This window comes from Chiloscyllium punctatum, chromosome 36 (assembly GCF_047496795.1).
Source record: "Chiloscyllium punctatum isolate Juve2018m chromosome 36, sChiPun1.3, whole genome shotgun sequence".
NCBI classification, from domain to species: Eukaryota; Metazoa; Chordata; class Chondrichthyes; order Orectolobiformes; family Hemiscylliidae; genus Chiloscyllium; species Chiloscyllium punctatum.
In genome coordinates this window covers 62,783,448-62,800,638 of record NC_092774.1, presented here as the reverse complement: position 1 = coordinate 62,800,638, position 17,191 = coordinate 62,783,448, and the positions used below count along the sequence as shown (strand labels likewise).

The following is a 17,191-nucleotide window of genomic DNA, read 5'->3' as shown; positions in this document are numbered from 1 at the left end:
ACCTCTCACCCCAAGAGTTTCAGAGAGAGAGAGAGAGAGAAAGAGGGAGAGAGAGCAGAAGAGCGAATGGACTCTTACCCTCCCCCAAACCGACATTCCCCCACCCCCCCTCCCCCCAGAACAACGTGCAAGTAGAAATAAAATGGTTAAATTATCCGCCAGTGGAGATACTCCTGTTCCTGGGGAAGAGACAAACATCAGCCCCCCGGGGACAGAATGACAAGCAGATGTTCTGGAAAGGCTTTGCTGCTTGCAATTCTTGCAGCAATGTGGAATCTACTTCACACTGAGCAAGTTTCAGCTGGCTCAGAGTCTCCAATGTTCATTGCTGTGTTTGCCGCCAGCTCAGAGAAAGAACAATAGGCAGGACGTAGGAGTGAATAACGATCCTCGTGAGAGGGCGAATAACTGTTAATGGAGACTGTTAGTGGCTAACAATACGTCGTGTGTCATAGCAGACGAGGTGATAAACAGGAGTCTTTCGTGTGGTAGGGGTCAAGGACATGGGGGGGTTCAGGCCCTATAGTTATAGAACTCGATATTGAAGACCGGAGGGCTGGAAGGGCTCCAAGTGGAAAATGAGATGTTGTTCCTTCATCTGGAGCTAGAACACTGCTGCAAGCCTGAGACAGGGATGTTGGCCAGGGAACAGGGTGATGTGTTAAAGTGGCAGGCAACCGCAAGGTCAGGGCCTTTAGTTTCTGCGGGCAGAAGCGGGATGTTCTGCGAAGCAGTCACCCAGTTTATGCTTCATGCTACGTTGGGGAAACGACACTGTGAGCAGAGAATGCGGTGGAATGAAATAGCAGCAGGGAGACTGGATGAGAAGCAGCTGTTCGGGAAAGTCTTTGCCGCTTGCTCAAATGTATTTCATACTGAGCATGTCTCAGGTCGCTCAAGAGGTCTGGGGCATTACCTGCGTGCGTGCTTTCTGGCTCGTTGGTCTAGGCGTATGATTCTCGCTTAGGGTCTGTTACTGCGCTGATTTGCGAGAGGTCCCGGGTTCAAATCCCGGACGAGCCCGTGTTTTTTTTTTTAACTTGACTTGTGCAAAACTGCCTGATTGACTTTCTCAAAAAGCACCTTCGTGAAACCAGCGTGGGCTGCTTGGAGTACGAATGAGGCAGAAAACAGAGAAATGAAATGGTTGGAGATCGTGTTCAACAAGCTACTTGGATGCTGCCTGAACTGCTGTGCTCTTCCAGCACCACTAATCCAGAATCTGGTTTCCAGCATCTGCAGTCATTGTTTTTACCATAGTGCTCAACAGGTTGACGTGAGTGGTGCGGTGTTTGAGGAATGTCAGCAATCAAGGTAGATTGGAAAATTGGGACAGCTCTCCTCGGAGAACCGAACTTTTCCAAGTCATGAGGGACCTAGAAACAGGAAATAATGTTGTGAAAATGCTCCCACGCCTGAAAGGATCCATAACGATTCGGCAGAATTTTAGAGTCACGAGGAAAAGAAGTAAAAGTGACATTAGGAAGAACGTTTTCGTACAGGGAGTGGTGAGGGTCAGTAAGTCCCTGTCTGACATTGACAAAGAGGAAGATTCAATGGACCCAAAAGGGAATTCGGTGGTCACGTTCAGATGTGCAGATTTCCGCTGAGAAGGCGAGAGAATGAAATGAAACGACTAGAGTCACACGTTTACTTAAGCGTAGAACCAGCAGAGCGAAGGTGGGCCGCAGAGCCTCCGTCTGCGCTGTGACACATGTTGTGATTCAGTGTGAAATCACAGTTCGACCGACAGAATGTGGGAATTTAGAAAAAAGTTTATATTTACACAGCCTCCATACGTCTGCGAAACAGCATATCACACGACAGCAGTGGAGGTCTTTGACATCAGGCTCGAAGGTGCCTGCCGCGTGCCAGACAAAAACCTGAAGTGTTCTGCGCAACGAGCGTCTCCAAGCGGCAGCAGAGTGGCGCAGCGGGAGCGTGCTGGGCCCATAACCCAGAGGTCGATGGATCGAAACCATCCTCTGCTATCGTTCACTGTCACCTTGATCTGCTTTCTTCAGCAAGCTGCCTTTGCATCTACTTGCCGATGTTCATATCGATCCACTCCATTCAAACGGCATGGGTTTTAGAGGTCTCAGTGATATTCTGTTCTTGGTCGGTTTCCTCTGAACTGAATCGCAAAACCGGTTCTCTTCGATGCTAATGAGCTGGTAAAGTTGAAACTCAGACATCGTCCCCCACTATTAGGACGGATACCACCGATTGTGAATAACCTCAGAGAGAGACAAGTGACAGACAGTCGTCGTGGAACCCATGGGCTGAATGGCTTCTGTCTGCGCGACAATGATGCTACGTGTTGCTCAGGGAGCAAAAATGGTTCATTTTTAACCGTCCCTTCCGTGTTGGACTGCCTGCAGTCCCTCAGCTCAGGGCCGTGGGGATGACTCTCAGTGAGTGAAGGTTTCACGCGGATTCTCTTCATCTGGGACACTTGGGGCTCAGATGTTAACTGCTGCGCGGTCGCAGCAAAGAAAGCGATGCCCACTTTGCAATAGACTTTCCGTAAGATTGCTGCGTGAAGACGATTTCTGAACACCAAGCAGGCTGCACAACAATGTGAATTTACCTGGGCGAAGAGTCCTCGGTGTTCATTTCTCTCTGTCCTGCCAGCACAGCATCTTTCTGTCTCTCCGATAACAGACCTTTGGAGAAAGTTCACAATCAAAGTTGTTCATGTTCCCCGCATTAATGTAACTGACACCTCTCACCCCAAGAGTTTCAGAGAGAGAGAGAGAGAGAAAGAGGGAGAGAGAGCAGAAGAGCGAATGGACTCTTACCCTCCCCCAAACCTACATTCCCCCACCCCCCCTCCCCCCAGAACAACGTGCAAGTAGAAATAAAATGGTTTAATTATCCGCCAGTGGAGATACTCCTGTTCCTGGGGAAGAGACAAACATCAGCCCCCCGGGGACAGAATGACAAGCAGATGTTCTGGAAAGGCTTTGCTGCTTGCAATTCTTGCAGCAATGTGGAATGTACTTCACACTGAGCAAGTTTCAGCTGGCTCAGAGTCTCCAATGTTCATTGCTGTGTTTGCCGCCAGCTCAGAGAAAGAACAATAGGCAGGACGTAGGAGTGAATAACGATCCTCGTGAGAGGGCGAATAACTGTTAATGGAGACTGTTAGTGGCTAACAATACGTCGTGTGTCATAGCAGACGAGGTGATAAACAGGAGTCTTTCGTGTGGTAGGGGTCAAGGACATGGGGGGGTTCAGGCCCTATAGTTATAGAACTCGATATTGAAGACCGGAGGGCTGGAAGGGCTCCAAGTGGAAAATGAGATGTTGTTCCTTCATTGGAGCTAGAACACTGCTGCAAGCCTGAGACAGGGATGTTGGCCAGGGAACAGGGTGATGTGTTAAAGTGGCAGGCAACCGCAAGGTCAGGGCCTTTAGTTTCTGCGGGCAGAAGCGGGATGTTCTGCGAAGCAGTCACCCAGTTTATGCTTCATGCTACGTTGGGGAAACGACACTGTGAGCAGAGAATGCGGTGGAATGAAATAGCAGCAGGGAGACTGGATGAGAAGCAGCTGTTCGGGAAAGTCTTTGCCGCTTGCTCAAATGTATTTCATACTGAGCATGTCTCAGTTCGCTCAAGAGGTCTGGGGCATTACCTGCGTGCGTGCTTTCTGGCTCGTTGGTCTAGGCGTATGATTCTCGCTTAGGGTCTGTTCCTGCGCTGATTTGCGAGAGGTCCCGGGTTCAAATCCCGGACGAGCCCGTGTTTTTTTTTAACTTGACTTGTGCAAAACTGCCTGATTGACTTTCTCAAAAAGCACCTTCGTGAAACCAGCGTGGGCTGCCTGGAGTACGAATGAGGCAGAAAACAGAGAAATGAAATGGTTGGAGATCGTGTTCAACAAGCTACTTGGATGCTGCCTGAACTGCTGTGCTCTTCCAGCACCACTAATCCAGAATCTGGTTTCCAGCATCTGCAGTCATTGTTTTTACCATAGTGCTCAACAGGTTGACGTGAGTGGTGCGGTGTTTGAGGAATGTCAGCAATCAAGGTAGATTGGAAAATTGGGACAGCTCTCCTCGGAGAACCGAACTTTTCCAAGTCATGAGGGACCTAGAAACAGGAAATAATGTTGTGAAAATGCTCCCACGCCTGAAAGGATCCATAACGATTCGGCAGAATTTTAGAGTCACGAGGAAAAGAAGTAAAAGTGACATTAGGAAGAACGTTTTCGTACAGGGAGTGGTGAGGGTCAGTAAGTCCCTGTCTGACATTGACAAAGAGGAAGATTCAATGGACCCAAAAGGGAATTCGGTGGTCACGTTCAGATGTGCAGATTTCCGCTGAGAAGGCGAGAGAATGAAATGAAACGACTAGAGTCACACGTTTACTTAAGCGTAGAACCAGCAGAGCGAAGGTGGGCCGCAGAGCCTCCGTCTGCGCTGTGACACATGTTGTGATTCAGTGTGAAATCACAGTTCGACCGACAGAATGTGGGAATTTAGAAAAAAGTTTATATTTACACAGCCTCCATACGTCTGCGAAACAGCATATCACACGACAGCAGTGGAGGTCTTTGACATCAGGCTCGAAGGTGCCTGCCGCGTGCCAGACAAAAACCTGAAGTGTTCTGCGCAACGAGCGTCTCCAAGCGGCAGCAGAGTGGCGCAGCGGGAGCGTGCTGGGCCCATAACCCAGAGGTCGATGGATCGAAACCATCCTCTGCTATCGTTCACTGTCACCTTGATCTGCTTTCTTCAGCAAGCTGCCTTTGCATCTACTTGCCGATGTTCATATCGATCCACTCCATTCAAACGGCATGGGTTTTAGAGGTCTCAGTGATATTCTGTTCTTGGTCGGTTTCCTCTGAACTGAATCGCAAAACCGGTTCTCTTCGATGCTAATGAGCTGGTAAAGTTGAAACTCAGACATCGTCCCCCACTATTAGGACGGATACCACCGATTGTGAATAACCTCAGAGAGAGACAAGTGACAGACAGTCGCCGTGGAATCCATGGGCTGAATGGCTTCTGTCTGCGCGACAATGATGCTACGTGTTGCTCAGGGAGCAAAAATGGTTCATTTTTAACCGTCCCTTCCGTGTTGGACTGCCTGCAGTCCCTCAGCTCAGGGCCGTGGGGATGACTCTCAGTGAGTGAAGGTTTCACGCGGATTCTCTTCATCTGGGACACTTGGGGCTCAGATGTTAACTGCTGCGCGGTCGCAGCAAAGAAAGCGATGCCCACTTTGCAATAGACTTTCCGTAAGATTGCTGCGTGAAGACGATTTCTGAACACCAAGCAGGCTGCACAACAATGTGAATTTACCTGGGCGAAGAGTCCTCGGTGTTCATTTCTCTCTGTCCTGCCAGCACAGCATCTTTCTGTCTCTCCGATAACAGACCTTTGGAGAAAGTTCACAATCAAAGTTGTTCATGTTCCCCGCATTAATGTAACTGACACCTCTCACCCCAAGAGTTTCAGAGAGAGAGAGAGAGACAAAGAGGGAGAGAGAGCAGAAGAGCGAATGGACTCTTACCCTCCCCCAAACCTACATTCCCCCACCCCCCCTCCCCCCAGAACAACGTGCAAGTAGAAATAAAATGGTTTAATTATCCGCCAGTGGAGATACTCCTGTTCCTGGGGAAGAGACAAACATCAGCCCCCCGGGGACAGAATGACAAGCAGATGTTCTGGAAAGGCTTTGCTGCTTGCAATCCTTGCAGCAATGTGGAATGTACTTCACACTGAGCAAGTTTCAGCTGGCTCAGAGTCTCCAATGTTCATTGCTGTGTTTGCCGCCAGCTCAGAGAAAGAACAATAGGCAGGACGTAGGAGTGAATAACGATCCTCGTGAGAGGGCGAATAACTGTTAATGGAGACTGTTAGTGGCTAACAATACGTCGTGTGTCATAGCAGACGAGGTGATAAACAGGAGTCTTTCGTGTGGTAGGGGTCAAGGACATGGGGGGGTTCAGGCCCTATAGTTATAGAACTCGATATTGAAGACCGGAGGGCTGGAAGGGCTCCAAGTGGAAAATGAGATGTTGTTCCTTCATCTGGAGCTAGAACACTGCTGCAAGCCTGAGACAGGGATGTTGGCCAGGGAACAGGGTGATGTGTTAAAGTGGCAGGCAACCGCAAGGTCAGGGCCTTTAGTTTCTGCGGGCAGAAGCGGGATGTTCTGCGAAGCAGTCACCCAGTTTATGCTTCATGCTACGTTGGGGAAACGACACTGTGAGCAGAGAATGCGGTGGAATGAAATAGCAGCAGGGAGACTGGATGAGAAGCAGCTGTTCGGGAAAGTCTTTGCCGCTTGCTCAAATGTATTTCATACTGAGCATGTCTCAGGTCGCTCAAGAGGTCTGGGGCATTACCTGCGTGCGTGCTTTCTGGCTCGTTGGTCTAGGCGTATGATTCTCGCTTAGGGTCTGTTCCTGCGCTGATTTGCGAGAGGTCCCGGGTTCAAATCCCGGACGAGCCCGTGTTTTTTTTTAACTTGACTTGTGCAAAACTGCCTGATTGACTTTCTCAAAAAGCACCTTCGTGAAACCAGCGTGGGCTGCCTGGAGTACGAATGAGGCAGAAAACAGAGAAATGAAATGGTTGGAGATCGTGTTCAACAAGCTACTTGGATGCTGCCTGAACTGCTGTGCTCTTCCAGCACCACTAATCCAGAATCTGGTTTCCAGCATCTGCAGTCATTGTTTTTACCATAGTGCTCAACAGGTTGACGTGAGTGGTGCGGTGTTTGAGGAATGTCAGCAATCAAGGTAGATTGGAAAATTGGGACAGCTCTCCTCGGAGAACCGAACTTTTCCAAGTCATGAGGGACCTAGAAACAGGAAATAATGTTGTGAAAATGCTCCCACGCCTGAAAGGATCCATAACGATTCGGCAGAATTTTAGAGTCACGAGCAAAAGAAGTAAAAGTGACATTAGGAAGAACGTTTTCGTACAGGGAGTGGTGAGGGTCAGTAAGTCCCTGTCTGACATTGACAAAGAGGAAGATTCAATGGACCCAAAAGGGAATTCGGTGGTCACGTTCAGATGTGCAGATTTCCGCTGAGAAGGCGAGAGAATGAAATGAAACGACTAGAGTCACACGTTTACTTAAGCGTAGAACCAGCAGAGCGAAGGTGGGCCGCAGAGCCTCCGTCTGCGCTGTGACACATGTTGTGATTCAGTGTGAAATCACAGTTCGACCGACAGAATGTGGGAATTTAGAAAAAAGTTTATATTTACACAGCCTCCATACGTCTGCGAAACAGCATATCACACGACAGCAGTGGAGGTCTTTGACATCAGGCTCGAAGGTGCCTGCCGCGTGCCAGACAAAAACCTGAAGTGTTCTGCGCAACGAGCGTCTCCCAGCGGCAGCAGAGTGGCGCAGCGGGAGCGTGCTGGGCCCATAACCCAGAGGTCGATGGATCGAAACCATCCTCTGCTATCGTTCACTGTCACCTTGATCTGCTTTCTTCAGCAAGCTGCCTTTGCATCTACTTGCCGATGTTCATATCGATCCACTCCATTCAAACGGCATGGGTTTTAGAGGTCTCAGTGATATTCTGTTCTTGGTCGGTTTCCTCTGAACTGAATCGCAAAACCGGTTCTCTTCGATGCTAATGAGCTGGTAAAGTTGAAACTCAGACATCGTCCCCCACTATTAGGACGGATACCACCGATTGTGAATAACCTCAGAGAGAGACAAGTGACAGACAGTCGCCGTGGAATCCATGGGCTGAATGGCTTCTGTCTGCGCGACAATGATGCTACGTGTTGCTCAGGGAGCAAAAATGGTTCATTTTTAACCGTCCCTTCCGTGTTGGACTGCCTGCAGTCCCTCAGCTCAGGGCCGTGGGGATGACTCTCAGTGAGTGAAGGTTTCACGCGGATTCTCTTCATCTGGGACACTTGGGGCTCAGATGTTAACTGCTGCGCGGTCGCAGCAAAGAAAGCGATGCCCACTTTGCAATAGACTTTCCGTAAGATTGCTGCGTGAAGACGATTTCTGAACACCAAGCAGGCTGCACAACAATGTGAATTTACCTGGGCGAAGAGTCCTCGGTGTTCATTTCTCTCTGTCCTGCCAGCACAGCATCTTTCTGTCTCTCCGATAACAGACCTTTGGAGAAAGTTCACAATCAAAGTTGTTCATGTTCCCCGCATTAATGTAACTGACACCTCTCACCCCAAGAGTTTCAGAGAGAGAGAGAGAGAGAAAGAGGGAGAGAGAGCAGAAGAGCGAATGGACTCTTACCCTCCCCCAAACCGACATTCCCCCACCCCCCCTCCCCCCAGAACAACGTGCAAGTAGAAATAAAATGGTTTAATTATCCGCCAGTGGAGATACTCCTGTTCCTGGGGAAGAGACAAACATCAGCCCCCCGGGGACAGAATGACAAGCAGATGTTCTGGAAAGGCTTTGCTGCTTGCAATTCTTGCAGCAATGTGGAATGTACTTCACACTGAGCAAGTTTCAGCTGGCTCAGAGTCTCCAATGTTCATTGCTGTGTTTGCCGCCAGCTCAGAGAAAGAACAATAGGCAGGACGTAGGAGTGAATAACGATCCTCGTGAGAGGGCGAATAACTGTTAATGGAGACTGTTAGTGGCTAACAATACGTCGTGTGTCATAGCAGACGAGGTGATAAACAGGAGTCTTTCGTGTGGTAGGGGTCAAGGACATGGGGGGGTTCAGGCCCTATAGTTATAGAACTCGATATTGAAGACCGGAGGGCTGGAAGGGCTCCAAGTGGAAAATGAGATGTTGTTCCTTCATCTGGAGCTAGAACACTGCTGCAAGCCTGAGACAGGGATGTTGGCCAGGGAACAGGGTGATGTGTTAAAGTGGCAGGCAACCGCAAGGTCAGGGCCTTTAGTTTCTGCGGGCAGAAGCGGGATGTTCTGCGAAGCAGTCACCCAGTTTATGCTTCATGCTACGTTGGGGAAACGACACTGTGAGCAGAGAATGCGGTGGAATGAAATAGCAGCAGGGAGACTGGATGAGAAGCAGCTGTTCGGGAAAGTCTTTGCCGCTTGCTCAAATGTATTTCATACTGAGCATGTCTCAGGTCGCTCAAGAGGTCTGGGGCATTACCTGCGTGCGTGCTTTCTGGCTCGTTGGTCTAGGCGTATGATTCTCGCTTAGGGTCTGTTACTGCGCTGATTTGCGAGAGATCCCGGACGAGCCCGTGTTTTTTTTTAACTTGACTTGTGCAAAACTGCCTGATTGACTTTCTCAAAAAGCACCTTCGTGAAACCAGCGTGGGCTGCTTGGAGTACGAATGAGGCAGAAAACAGAGAAATGAAATGGTTGGAGATCGTGTTCAACAAGCTACTTGGTAGCTGCCTGAACTGCTGTGCTCTTCCAGCACCACTAATCCTGAATCTGGTTTCCAGCATCTGCAGTCATTGTTTTTACCATAGTGCTCAACAGGTTGACGTGAGTGGTGCGGTGTTTGAGGAATGTCAGCAATCAAGGTAGATTGGAAAATTGGGACAGCTCTCCTCGGAGAACCGAACTTTTCCAAGTCATGAGGGACCTAGAAACAGGAAATAATGTTGTGAAAATGCTCCCACGCCTGAAAGGATCCATAACGATTCGGCAGAATTTTAGAGTCACGAGGAAAAGAAGTAAAAGTGACATTAGGAAGAACGTTTTCGTACAGGGAGTGGTGAGGGTCAGTAAGTCCCTGTCTGACATTGACAAAGAGGAAGATTCAATGGACCCAAAAGGGAATTCGGTGGTCACGTTCAGATGTGCAGATTTCCGCTGAGAAGGCGAGAGAATGAAATGAAACGACTAGAGTCACACGTTTACTTAAGCGTAGAACCAGCAGAGCGAAGGTGGGCCGCAGAGCCTCCGTCTGCGCTGTGACACATGTTGTGATTCAGTGTGAAATCACAGTTCGACCGACAGAATGTGGGAATTTAGAAAAAAGTTTATATTTACACAGCCTCCATACGTCTGCGAAACAGCATATCACACAGCAGTGGAGGTCTTTGACATCAGGCTCGAAGGTGCCTGCCGCGTGCCAGACAAAAACCTGAAGTGTTCTGCGCAACGAGCGTCTCCAAGCGGTAGCAGAGTGGCGCAGCGGGAGCGTGCTGGGCCCATAACCCAGAGGTCGATGGATCGAAACCATCCTCTGCTATCGTTCACTGTCACCTTGATCTGCTTTCTTCAGCAAGCTGCCTTTGCATCTACTTGCCGATGTTCATATCGATCCACTCCATTCAAACGGCATGGTTTTTAGAGGTCTCAGTGATATTCTGTTCTTGGTCGGTTTCCTCTGAACTGAATCGCAAAACCGGTTCTCTTCGATGCTAATGAGCTGGTAAAGTTGAAACTCAGACATCGTCCCCCACTATTAGGACGGATACCACCGATTGTGAATAACCTCAGAGAGAGACAAGTGACAGACAGTCGCCGTGGAATCCATGGGCTGAATGGCTTCTGTCTGCGCGACAATGATGCTACGTGTTGCTCAGGGAGCAAAAATGGTTCATTTTTAACCGTCCCTTCCGTGTTGGACTGCCTGCAGTCCCTCAGCTCAGGGCCGTGGGGATGACTCTCAGTGAGTGAAGGTTTCACGCGGATTCTCTTCATCTGGGACACTTGGGGCTCAGATGTTAACTGCTGCGCAGTCGCAGCAAAGAAAGCGATGCCCACTTTGCAATAGACTTTCCGTAAGATTGCTGCGTGAAGACGATTTCTGAACACCAAGCAGGCTGCACAACAATGTGAATTTACCTGGGCGAAGAGTCCTCGGTGTTCATTTCTCTCTGTCCTGCCAGCACAGCATCTTTCTGTCTCTCCGATAACAGACCTTTGGAGAAAGTTCACAATCAAAGTTGTTCATGTTCCCCGCATTAATGTAACTGACACCTCTCACCCCAAGAGTTTCAGAGAGAGAGAGAGAGAGAAAGAGGGAGAGAGAGCAGAAGAGCGAATGGACTCTTACCCTCCCCCAAACCGACATTCCCCCACCCCCCCTCCCCCCAGAACAACGTGCAAGTAGAAATAAAATGGTTTAATTATCCGCCAGTGGAGATACTCCTGTTCCTGGGGAAGAGACAAACATCAGCCCCCCGGGGACAGAATGACAAGCAGATGTTCTGGAAAGGCTTTGCTGCTTGCAATTCTTGCAGCAATGTGGAATGTACTTCACACTGAGCAAGTTTCAGCTGGCTCAGAGTCTCCAATGTTCATTGCTGTGTTTGCCGCCAGCTCAGAGAAAGAACAATAGGCAGGACGTAGGAGTGAATAACGATCCTCGTGAGAGGGCGAATAACTGTTAATGGAGACTGTTAGTGGCTAACAATACGTCGTGTGTCATAGCAGACGAGGTGATAAACAGGAGTCTTTCGTGTGGTAGGGGTCAAGGACATGGGGGGGTTCAGGCCCTATAGTTATAGAACTCGATATTGAAGACCGGAGGGCTGGAAGGGCTCCAAGTGGAAAATGAGATGTTGTTCCTTCATCTGGAGCTAGAACACTGCTGCAAGCCTGAGACAGGGATGTTGGCCAGGGAACAGGGTGATGTGTTAAAGTGGCAGGCAACCGCAAGGTCAGGGCCTTTAGTTTCTGCGGGCAGAAGCGGGATGTTCTGCGAAGCAGTCACCCAGTTTATGCTTCATGCTACGTTGGGGAAACGACACTGTGAGCAGAGAATGCGGTGGAATGAAATAGCAGCAGGGAGACTGGATGAGAAGCAGCTGTTCGGGAAAGTCTTTGCCGCTTGCTCAAATGTATTTCATACTGAGCATGTCTCAGGTCGCTCAAGAGGTCTGGGGCATTACCTGCGTGCGTGCTTTCTGGCTCGTTGGTCTAGGCGTATGATTCTCGCTTAGGGTCTGTTACTGCGCTGATTTGCGAGAGATCCCGGACGAGCCCGTGTTTTTTTTTAACTTGACTTGTGCAAAACTGCCTGATTGACTTTCTCAAAAAGCACCTTCGTGAAACCAGCGTGGGCTGCTTGGAGTACGAATGAGGCAGAAAACAGAGAAATGAAATGGTTGGAGATCGTGTTCAACAAGCTACTTGGTAGCTGCCTGAACTGCTGTGCTCTTCCAGCACCACTAATCCTGAATCTGGTTTCCAGCATCTGCAGTCATTGTTTTTACCATAGTGCTCAACAGGTTGACGTGAGTGGTGCGGTGTTTGAGGAATGTCAGCAATCAAGGTAGATTGGAAAATTGGGACAGCTCTCCTCGGAGAACCGAACTTTTCCAAGTCATGAGGGACCTAGAAACAGGAAATAATGTTGTGAAAATGCTCCCACGCCTGAAAGGATCCATAACGATTCGGCAGAATTTTAGAGTCACGAGGAAAAGAAGTAAAAGTGACATTAGGAAGAACGTTTTCGTACAGGGAGTGGTGAGGGTCAGTAAGTCCCTGTCTGACATTGACAAAGAGGAAGATTCAATGGACCCAAAAGGGAATTCGGTGGTCACGTTCAGATGTGCAGATTTCCGCTGAGAAGGCGAGAGAATGAAATGAAACGACTAGAGTCACACGTTTACTTAAGCGTAGAACCAGCAGAGCGAAGGTGGGCCGCAGAGCCTCCGTCTGCGCTGTGACACATGTTGTGATTCAGTGTGAAATCACAGTTCGACCGACAGAATGTGGGAATTTAGAAAAAAGTTTATATTTACACAGCCTCCATACGTCTGCGAAACAGCATATCACACAGCAGTGGAGGTCTTTGACATCAGGCTCGAAGGTGCCTGCCGCGTGCCAGACAAAAACCTGAAGTGTTCTGCGCAACGAGCGTCTCCAAGCGGTAGCAGAGTGGCGCAGCGGGAGCGTGCTGGGCCCATAACCCAGAGGTCGATGGATCGAAACCATCCTCTGCTATCGTTCACTGTCACCTTGATCTGCTTTCTTCAGCAAGCTGCCTTTGCATCTACTTGCCGATGTTCATATCGATCCACTCCATTCAAACGGCATGGTTTTTAGAGGTCTCAGTGATATTCTGTTCTTGGTCGGTTTCCTCTGAACTGAATCGCAAAACCGGTTCTCTTCGATGCTAATGAGCTGGTAAAGTTGAAACTCAGACATCGTCCCCCACTATTAGGACGGATACCACCGATTGTGAATAACCTCAGAGAGAGACAAGTGACAGACAGTCGCCGTGGAATCCATGGACTGAATGGCTTCTGTCTGCGCGACAATGATGCTACGTGTTGCTCAGGGAGCAAAAATGGTTCATTTTTAACCGTCCCTTCCGTGTTGGACTGCCTGCAGTCCCTCAGCTCAGGGCCGTGGGGATGACTCTCAGTGAGTGAAGGTTTCACGCGGATTCTCTTCATCTGGGACACTTGGGGCTCAGATGTTAACTGCTGCGCGGTCGCAGCAAAGAAAGCGATGCCCACTTTGCAATAGACTTTCCGTAAGATTGCTGCGTGAAGACGATTTCTGAACACCAAGCAGGCTGCACAACAATGTGAATTTACCTGGGCGAAGAGTCCTCGGTGTTCATTTCTCTCTGTCCTGCCAGCACAGCATCTTTCTGTCTCTCCGATAACAGACCTTTGGAGAAAGTTCACAATCAAAGTTGTTCATGTTCCCCGCATTAATGTAACTGACACCTCTCACCCCAAGAGTTTCAGAGAGAGAGAGAGAGAGAAAGAGGGAGAGAGAGCAGAAGAGCGAATGGACTCTTACCCTCCCCCAAACCGACATTCCCCCACCCCCCCTCCCCCCAGAACAACGTGCAAGTAGAAATAAAATGGTTTAATTATCCGCCAGTGGAGATACTCCTGTTCCTGGGGAAGAGACAAACATCAGCCCCCCGGGGACAGAATGACAAGCAGATGTTCTGGAAAGGCTTTGCTGCTTGCAATTCTTGCAGCAATGTGGAATGTACTTCACACTGAGCAAGTTTCAGCTGGCTCAGAGTCTCCAATGTTCATTGCTGTGTTTGCCGCCAGCTCAGAGAAAGAACAATAGGCAGGACGTAGGAGTGAATAACGATCCTCGTGAGAGGGCGAATAACTGTTAATGGAGACTGTTAGTGGCTAACAATACGTCGTGTGTCATAGCAGACGAGGTGATAAACAGGAGTCTTTCGTGTGGTAGGGGTCAAGGACATGGGGGGGTTCAGGCCCTATAGTTATAGAACTCGATATTGAAGACCGGAGGGCTGGAAGGGCTCCAAGTGGAAAATGAGATGTTGTTCCTTCATCTGGAGCTAGAACACTGCTGCAAGCCTGAGACAGGGATGTTGGCCAGGGAACAGGGTGATGTGTTAAAGTGGCAGGCAACCGCAAGGTCAGGGCCTTTAGTTTCTGCGGGCAGAAGCGGGATGTTCTGCGAAGCAGTCACCCAGTTTATGCTTCATGCTACGTTGGGGAAACGACACTGTGAGCAGAGAATGCGGTGGAATGAAATAGCAGCAGGGAGACTGGATGAGAAGCAGCTGTTCGGGAAAGTCTTTGCCGCTTGCTCAAATGTATTTCATACTGAGCATGTCTCAGGTCGCTCAAGAGGTCTGGGGCATTACCTGCGTGCGTGCTTTCTGGCTCGTTGGTCTAGGCGTATGATTCTCGCTTAGGGTCTGTTCCTGCGCTGATTTGCGAGAGGTCCCGGGTTCAAATCCCGGACGAGCCCGTGTTTTTTTTTTAACTTGACTTGTGCAAAACTGCCTGATTGACTTTCTCAAAAAGCACCTTCGTGAAACCAGCGTGGGCTGCTTGGAGTACGAATGAGGCAGAAAACAGAGAAATGAAATGGTTGGAGATCGTGTTCAACAAGCTACTTGGATGCTGCCTGAACTGCTGTGCTCTTCCAGCACCACTAATCCAGAATCTGGTTTCCAGCATCTGCAGTCATTGTTTTTACCATAGTGCTCAACAGGTTGACGTGAGTGGTGCGGTGTTTGAGGAATGTCAGCAATCAAGGTAGATTGGAAAATTGGGACAGCTCTCCTCGGAGAACCGAACTTTTCCAAGTCATGAGGGACCTAGAAACAGGAAATAATGTTGTGAAAATGCTCCCACGCCTGAAAGGATCCATAACGATTCGGCAGAATTTTAGAGTCACGAGGAAAAGAAGTAAAAGTGACATTAGGAAGAACGTTTTCGTACAGGGAGTGGTGAGGGTCAGTAAGTCCCTGTCTGACATTGACAAAGAGGAAGATTCAATGGACCCAAAAGGGAATTCGGTGGTCACGTTCAGATGTGCAGATTTCCGCTGAGAAGGCGAGAGAATGAAATGAAACGACTAGAGTCACACGTTTACTTAAGCGTAGAACCAGCAGAGCGAAGGTGGGCCGCAGAGCCTCCGTCTGCGCTGTGACACATGTTGTGATTCAGTGTGAAATCACAGTTCGACCGACAGAATGTGGGAATTTAGAAAAAAGTTTATATTTACACAGCCTCCATACGTCTGCGAAACAGCATATCACACGACAGCAGTGGAGGTCTTTGACATCAGGCTCGAAGGTGCCTGCCGCGTGCCAGACAAAAACCTGAAGTGTTCTGCGCAACGAGCGTCTCCAAGCGGCAGCAGAGTGGCGCAGCGGGAGCGTGCTGGGCCCATAACCCCGAGGTCGATGGATCGAAACCATCCTCTGCTATCGTTCACTGTCACCTTGATCTGCTTTCTTCAGCAAGCTGCCTTTGCATCTACTTGCCGATGTTCATATCGATCCACTCCATTCAAACGGCGTGGGTTTTAGAGGTCTCAGTGATATTCTGTTCTTGGTCGGTTTCCTCTGAACTGAATCGCAAAACCGGTTCTCTTCGATGCTAATGAGCTGGTAAAGTTGAAACTCAGACATCGTCCCCCACTATTAGGACGGATACCACCGATTGTGAATAACCTCAGAGAGAGACAAGTGACAGACAGTCGCCGTGGAATCCATGGGCTGAATGGCTTCTGTCTGCGCGACAATGATGCTACGTGTTGCTGAGGGAGCAAAAATGGTTCATTTTTAACCGTCCCTTCCGTGTTGGACTGCCTGCAGTCCCTCAGCTCAGGGCCGTGGGGATGACTCTCAGTGAGTGAAGGTTTCACGCGGATTCTCTTCATCTGGGACACTTGGGGCTCAGATGTTAACTGCTGCGCGGTCGCAGCAAAGAAAGCGATGCCCACTTTGCAATAGACTTTCCGTAAGATTGCTGCGTGAAGACGATTTCTGAACACCAAGCAGGCTGCACAACAATGTGAATTTACCTGGGCGAAGAGTCCTCGGTGTTCATTTCTCTCTGTCCTGCCAGCACAGCATCTTTCTGTCTCTCCGATAACAGACCTTTGGAGAAAGTTCACAATCAAAGTTGTTCATGTTCCCCGCATTAATGTAACTGACACCTCTCACCCCAAGAGTTTCAGAGAGAGAGAGAGAGACAAAGAGGGAGAGAGAGCAGAAGAGCGAATGGACTCTTACCCTCCCCCAAACCTACATTCCCCCACCCCCCCTCCCCCCAGAACAACGTGCAAGTAGAAATAAAATGGTTTAATTATCCGCCAGTGGAGATACTCCTGTTCCTGGGGAAGAGACAAACATCAGCCCCCCGGGGACAGAATGACAAGCAGATGTTCTGGAAAGGCTTTGCTGCTTGCAATTCTTGCAGCAATGTGGAATGTACTTCACACTGAGCAAGTTTCAGCTGGCTCAGAGTCTCCAATGTTCATTGCTGTGTTTGCCGCCAGCTCAGAGAAAGAACAATAGGCAGGACGTAGGAGTGAATAACGATCCTCGTGAGAGGGTGAATAACTGTTAATGGAGACTGTTAGTGGCTAACAATACGTCTTGTGTCATAGCAGACGAGGTGATAAACAGGAGTCTTTCGTGTGGTAGGGGTCAAGGACATGGGGGGGTTCAGGCCCTATAGTTATAGAACTCGATATTGAAGACCGGAGGGCTGGAAGGGCTCCAAGTGGAAAATGAGATGTTGTTCCTTCATCTGGAGCTAGAACACTGCTGCAAGCCTGAGACAGGGATGTTGGCCAGGGAACAGGGTGATGTGTTAAAGTGGCAGGCAACCGCAAGGTCAGGGCCTTTAGTTTCTGCGGGCAGAAGCGGGATGTTCTGCGAAGCAGTCACCCAGTTTATGCTTCATGCTACGTTGGGGAAACGACACTGTGAGCAGAGAATGCGGTGGAATGAAATAGCAGCAGGGAGACTGGATGAGAAGCAGCTGTTCGGGAAAGTCTTTGCCGCTTGCTCAAATGTATTTCATACTGAGCATGTCTCAGGTCGC

At 49.4% G+C, this 17,191-nt stretch overlaps 5 non-coding genes across 5 annotated transcripts; all 5 read left to right on the top strand.

Annotated features, from left to right (window-relative positions):
* Positions 1 to 1,919: 1,919 nt before the first annotated feature.
* On the top strand, positions 1,920 to 1,991 carry trnam-cau (transfer RNA methionine (anticodon CAU)). The gene has a single exon. It is a non-coding gene; the product is annotated as a tRNA-Met (tRNA).
* Positions 1,992 to 4,639: 2,648 nt separating this feature from the next.
* Positions 4,640 to 4,711, top strand: trnam-cau (transfer RNA methionine (anticodon CAU)). The gene has a single exon. It is a non-coding gene; the product is annotated as a tRNA-Met (tRNA).
* A 2,649-nt stretch (positions 4,712 to 7,360) lies between these two features.
* Positions 7,361 to 7,432, top strand: trnam-cau (transfer RNA methionine (anticodon CAU)). Its single transcript has one exon. It is a non-coding gene; the product is annotated as a tRNA-Met (tRNA).
* Positions 7,433 to 10,065: 2,633 nt separating this feature from the next.
* Positions 10,066 to 10,137, top strand: trnam-cau (transfer RNA methionine (anticodon CAU)). Its single transcript has one exon. It is a non-coding gene; the product is annotated as a tRNA-Met (tRNA).
* Positions 10,138 to 12,770: 2,633 nt separating this feature from the next.
* On the top strand, positions 12,771 to 12,842 carry trnam-cau (transfer RNA methionine (anticodon CAU)). The gene has a single exon. It is a non-coding gene; the product is annotated as a tRNA-Met (tRNA).
* The last annotated feature ends 4,349 nt before the right edge of the window (positions 12,843 to 17,191 follow it).